Source organism: Petaurus breviceps, unplaced genomic scaffold (genome assembly GCF_028583685.1).
Source record: "Petaurus breviceps papuanus isolate PSGF00001 unplaced genomic scaffold, PetGlider_PUasm1.0 179, whole genome shotgun sequence".
Lineage (NCBI taxonomy): Eukaryota > Metazoa > Chordata > Mammalia > Diprotodontia > Petauridae > Petaurus > Petaurus breviceps.
In genome coordinates this window covers 5,066,194-5,071,416 of record NW_027185779.1, presented here as the reverse complement: position 1 = coordinate 5,071,416, position 5,223 = coordinate 5,066,194, and positions in this window count along the sequence as shown.

Here is a 5,223-nt window from a genome sequence, read left to right as displayed (position 1 = left end):
GAGGGAGGGAGAGAGAGAGAGAGAGAGAGAGAGAGAGAGAGAGCACAATTAGTGTGTGTTTTAGGAGGGGGAAATGGAGGCAAAATAGGTTTTAAAATTGTGATTATGGTTTTGATAGAAGATGGAGGAAAGGTATTACAGAGTGAGGAAAAATCTTGAGCAAAATTGCACATTTGGAAAACTGGGGAACAGAATCACAACATCTCAGAGATGGAAAGGGCCTCAGGGGGGCATATAGTTCATCATATATCTGAATCATCCCTACAACATTCCCCAAAGACTTCTGCTTGCAGACCTCTAGTAAGGATGAACTCATTTTCTCTAGGGCAATGGAGTTTATTGAGAGGGAGGAAGTATCCTGTTATTTTTTAAGATATTTTTTCCCAATTTCACATAAAAACAAATTTAACATTCAGTTTTTACAATTTTAAATTCCAAATTCTCTCCCTCCTTCCCTTCCTTCCTTATTGAGAAGGCAAGTAATTTGATACAGATTTTACACGTGCAGTCTTGCAAAACATATTTCCATAATAGTTATGTTGTGAAAGAAAACACAAACCAAAAAAACCCAACCGACTAAACAAGAAAAACAAAGAAAGTTTTAAAAAGCATGTTTCAATCTGCATTCAGGCACCATCAGTTCTCTCTTAGGAAATGGATAGTATTCTTCATCATAAGTCCTTCAGAACTGTCTTGGATCATTGTACTGCTGAGAATAGTTGTCATTCACAGTAGACCCCTATACAATATTGCTGTTACTGTGTACAGTGTTCTCCTGGTTCTGTTCAATTCACTTTACGTCAGTTCATGTAAGTCCAGGTTTTTCTGAGAGTCATTTCTTATAGCACAATAGTATTCCATCACAATCATATGCCACAACTTGTTCAGCCATTCCCCAATTGATGAGTATCTCCTCAATTTCCAATTCTTTGCCACCACAAAAAGAGTCACTATAAATATTTTTGTACATATAGGTCCTTTTCCTTTTTAAAAAAATCTCTTTGAGATACATACCTAGTAGTAGTAATTGCTGAGTAAAGAAAGAAAAATTATAAGGAGTTAATTAAGGTTAAGCCATTTATATTCCTAAATGGGAAGATTACACTTGTAACTTTTAAGAATTTTATCAATATTAGAGCAGTTAGAAGGAATATGCATAGTCAGAGGGCATGGATATGAGTTGAATAGGATGGGATGATATCTAAAAAATTAAATAAAATTGAGGGGGAGAAAGAGGAATGCACTAAGAGAAAGGGGAAGAGAGAGGTAGAATAGGGTAAACTGTTTCACATAAAAGAGACATGAAAGAACTTTTATAGTGTAGGGGAAGGTGGGGGAAAAGTGGAGATGAGTTCTTGAATTTAGCTATAATATTCCTGGGAGTTTTCATTGTGGGATTTCTCTCAAGAAGTGATTGGTGGATTCTTTAAATTTCTGTTTTGCCATCTGGTTCTAGATTTCCTTGAAAATTTCTTGAAAGATGATGGCTAGGCTCTTTTTTAAAAATCATGACTTTCAGGTAGTCTAATAATTCTTAAATTATCTCTCCTCTATTTTCCATATTGGTTGTTTATTTTTCTAATGAGATATTTTATATTTTCTTCTATTTTTTCATTATTTTGATTTTGTTTTATTATTTTTTGATGTCTCATGGAATCATTAGCACCCAGTTGATTAATTCTAATTTTTAAGGCATTGTTTTCTTTAGTGAGGTTTTGTACTACCTTTTCCATTTGACCAATTCTACTTTCTAAGGGGTTCTTCTCCTAAGTGGATTTTTGTACACCTTTTTCCATTTGGCAAATTCTGCTTTTTAAGGAATTTTCTTTAGTGGATTTTTGTGCCTCTTTTTACCATTTAGCTTATTCTGTTTTTTAAGGTGTTATTTTCTTCAGTGTTATTTTTTTGTCCCTTTTACCAAACTGTTAATTTTTTTTTATGATTTTCTTGTATTATTCTCACTTCCCAATTTTTCTACTATCTCTCTTATTTGAATTCTTCCAGGAATTATTTTTGGGCCTGAAAACAATTCACATTTTTCCCTTAAGTCTTTGGATTTGACTTTGTTGTCTTCTTCCAAGTCTATGTTTTGGTCTTCCCTGTCTCCAAAATAACTTTATATGGTCAGGTTCTTTTTTTGTTGTTTGATCATTTCCCTAGCCTATTTCTTGATTTTTAATTTTATGTTAAAGTTGGGCTCTTTTCATGGGGTGGAGTATGCATTGTCCCAAGCTTCAGATGTTTCATGTAGCTGTTTTTGCAGCTAATTTTGAGAGTTGATAGATTTTCAGTTCTTCCAAGGTGGAATGATGTAAGGAGAAATGTGCTTACTACTCTCTTGGCCTGTGCTCTGGTCTGTGAGCTGCCATAAGCACTCCTTTCTATGCTGGAACTGTGACCAAGGTCCCTGCTCCTCTGTGGCCAGTGGCAAGCTCTTTTGTGCTAGCGCTTCTACTCTCCCTGGAACTGCAACCTAGGCCTGTGACCTGGATCCACGTATGGGCAATGCAATAGTGTCCCACACCCAGTGCCAGCAAAAGGACCCTGTAATCTCCTTCCGATCAGTTGTCCAACCCCTTTATCATCTGTGGGCTGAGGGTTCTGGAAGCTGTACTGCCAATTCAGTTGCCCTACAAGGCCTGCTACTGGCTTGCTTGGTCATTGTCCGAGTTGGACTGTGCTCTACTCTCACCTGTCTGAGGCAGAACCTTCCTGCTGATCTCCTAACTTGGTTTGGGCTGGAAAATTGTTTCACCCTATCCATTTGTTGATTCGGCCACGCCAGAAGTATTTTTGAGGCATTATTTTAAAGTTGTTAGAAGGAATTTATCTTGGTTCTGCCCCTCCAGGTATCATAATCTAAATGGAATATTAATTGGAACGGGGAGAGACTTGAAGCTAATTGGGAGGCCGACTAAAAGACTGTTGAAATAGTCTAGGCAAGAGTGATAAAGGCATGCACTGGGGTGGTGGCCGTGTGAGCAGAGAGATGTGTAGTGAGTCAAGAAGAAAACTGATATATTGTGAGCCTGGGTTACTAAGAGAGCAGTAGTACTCTCAACAGTAGTGAGAAAGCTGGGGAGAGAAGAGACAGATAATGAGTTTTGTTTTGGATGTGTTTAGTTTAATAAGAGGCCAATGGGACATCCAGTTTGAGATGTCTAAAAGGTAACTGGTGACCAAAGACTGGAGCTCAGCAAAGAGAGTAGGGATGTATATATACATATATATATAGATATATATACATACATACACACATATACATATACACATTCACACATACACATACATGTACATATACACACATACATATACACGCATATAGATGTGTATGTACATATACATACATATAAACACATATATGCATATAATATATACACATATATATTTGGAAATCATCTACACAGAGATAATAATTGAACTCATTGGAGCAGATGAGCTCATTGAGTGAGATAGTACAGAGGGAGAAGAAATGAAAGCTTAGGACAGAACCTTGAGCAAATGAAATGTGTAAGGGATTAGTGGGAGGATAAGTGGAATAAATATAAAGCTATATGAAGGATTCCTTGACAGTCTTCACTTGTTATAGAGACTTATTTGAAATAAAATTTGAAATAAAGTAAATAACTGAGCCAGAGTGACAAGCTATGACACCTGACCCCAGGTCTAATCCTGATGCTTACAAATTTCATTATTTTCCTGGATGTTAGGGGAAAACTAAAGGGCAAAGCTGCTGGATGGATATATTTTGTGAATGTGTTCTGACATCAATATATGGATCTTCTCTCTAATGATAAATATGCCAGGGGAGCTGGAGTGTAGAAAGAGAACAGGAAAAGGAAGCAATAAAAAATGAATAAAAGCTGTTACCTGATAAAGATCAATACTGCCTGATCAGGAAGGGCCAAGATAAATGGTTCTCTTAATCAAAAACTGCCACATTAGTATTGTTCAGATTTCAGCAAGCTCTTGAGTAACCACTCTCAATATCCCTGCTGTAACCAGAATGGTTTTCTGTTCATAGATCAGAGCAGCAGCTTGAAATAGCGGAAGAAACAATAAATCTGGATTCAGCAGAATTGGGTTCAAAACTCAGTTCTGACTCTTATTGCATATACTCTGCCTGGGTGGCCTTATCACATAAATCACATAAACTGTCTGGGCCTCAATTTCCTTATATGTAAAACTAAAGGATGTGGGCAACTAGGTGGTGCAGTGGTTTAGAGTACCAGGGCTGGAGTCAGGAAGATCTGAGTTCAAATGTGGTCTCAGACACTTACTAAGTGTGTGACCCTGGAAAAGCCACTTAACCCTGTTTGCCTCAGTTTTCTCGTCTATAAAATGAGCTAGAGAAGGAAATGGCAAACCACTGCAGCATCTTTGCCAAGAAACCCCAATGAAGTCACAAAGAGTGGAATACAACTGAAAAAAAATTTAACAGCAACAAAGCTGGAGAATGAACTCTAAGTTTCTCTCAAACTCTGAATGAATAAATGAAAAAAGCATTTATTAAATGCTTTCAGTGTGTCAAGTATTTATGCTAGACATTGGAGATGTCAATAAGAAAAGAAAGTCCCTGCCCTCAGGAAGCTTACCTTCTAACAAGAAGAGAGAGAACGTATAAGGGAGTGGTGGCCAGGAGGGGTGTTTTTGGACTAGGAAGATGCAGGAGTGTGAATGCAATGTATAGGCATGTTCCTCTAAGTACTAAAACATGCAGTGTGAGGAGTGCCTAGCAGGGCTGAATCAGGGTAGAAATGATGCCTTGGAAAGTTTGAGAACTCTCTGAAGTCTAGAAGTGAGCATTGACTCTGTAGGGCAAGGGAAAAGGGTAGTCTATCTCTTCTTGGGCCACATGGGCATAGAATGATCTCTAAACTGATATATTTTCTCTAGATCAATTGAGACCCAACACACTGTCTACTGTTGCCCTCCATTGACTTTCTGATACACCACCCACCATCTCTAGCTTGGGGAACAGTAATCAAATCAACACTGCCATTCCTTAGGAAGTCATGTTAACCAATTATTCTAAGGCTCCACTCAACATCCCAATTATTTCCCAGACTAAACCGCTCCTCCCTGGACATATTGTTTACCATTAAGTCGAGGGTAGGAATAGCTTTGTTTTTGTACAGTGCCCAGTACAGAGTTAATACTAAATAAATGCTTGTAAAATTGAATTGAATTGAACAAATATTTGTTGAATTGAATTGCTGAACT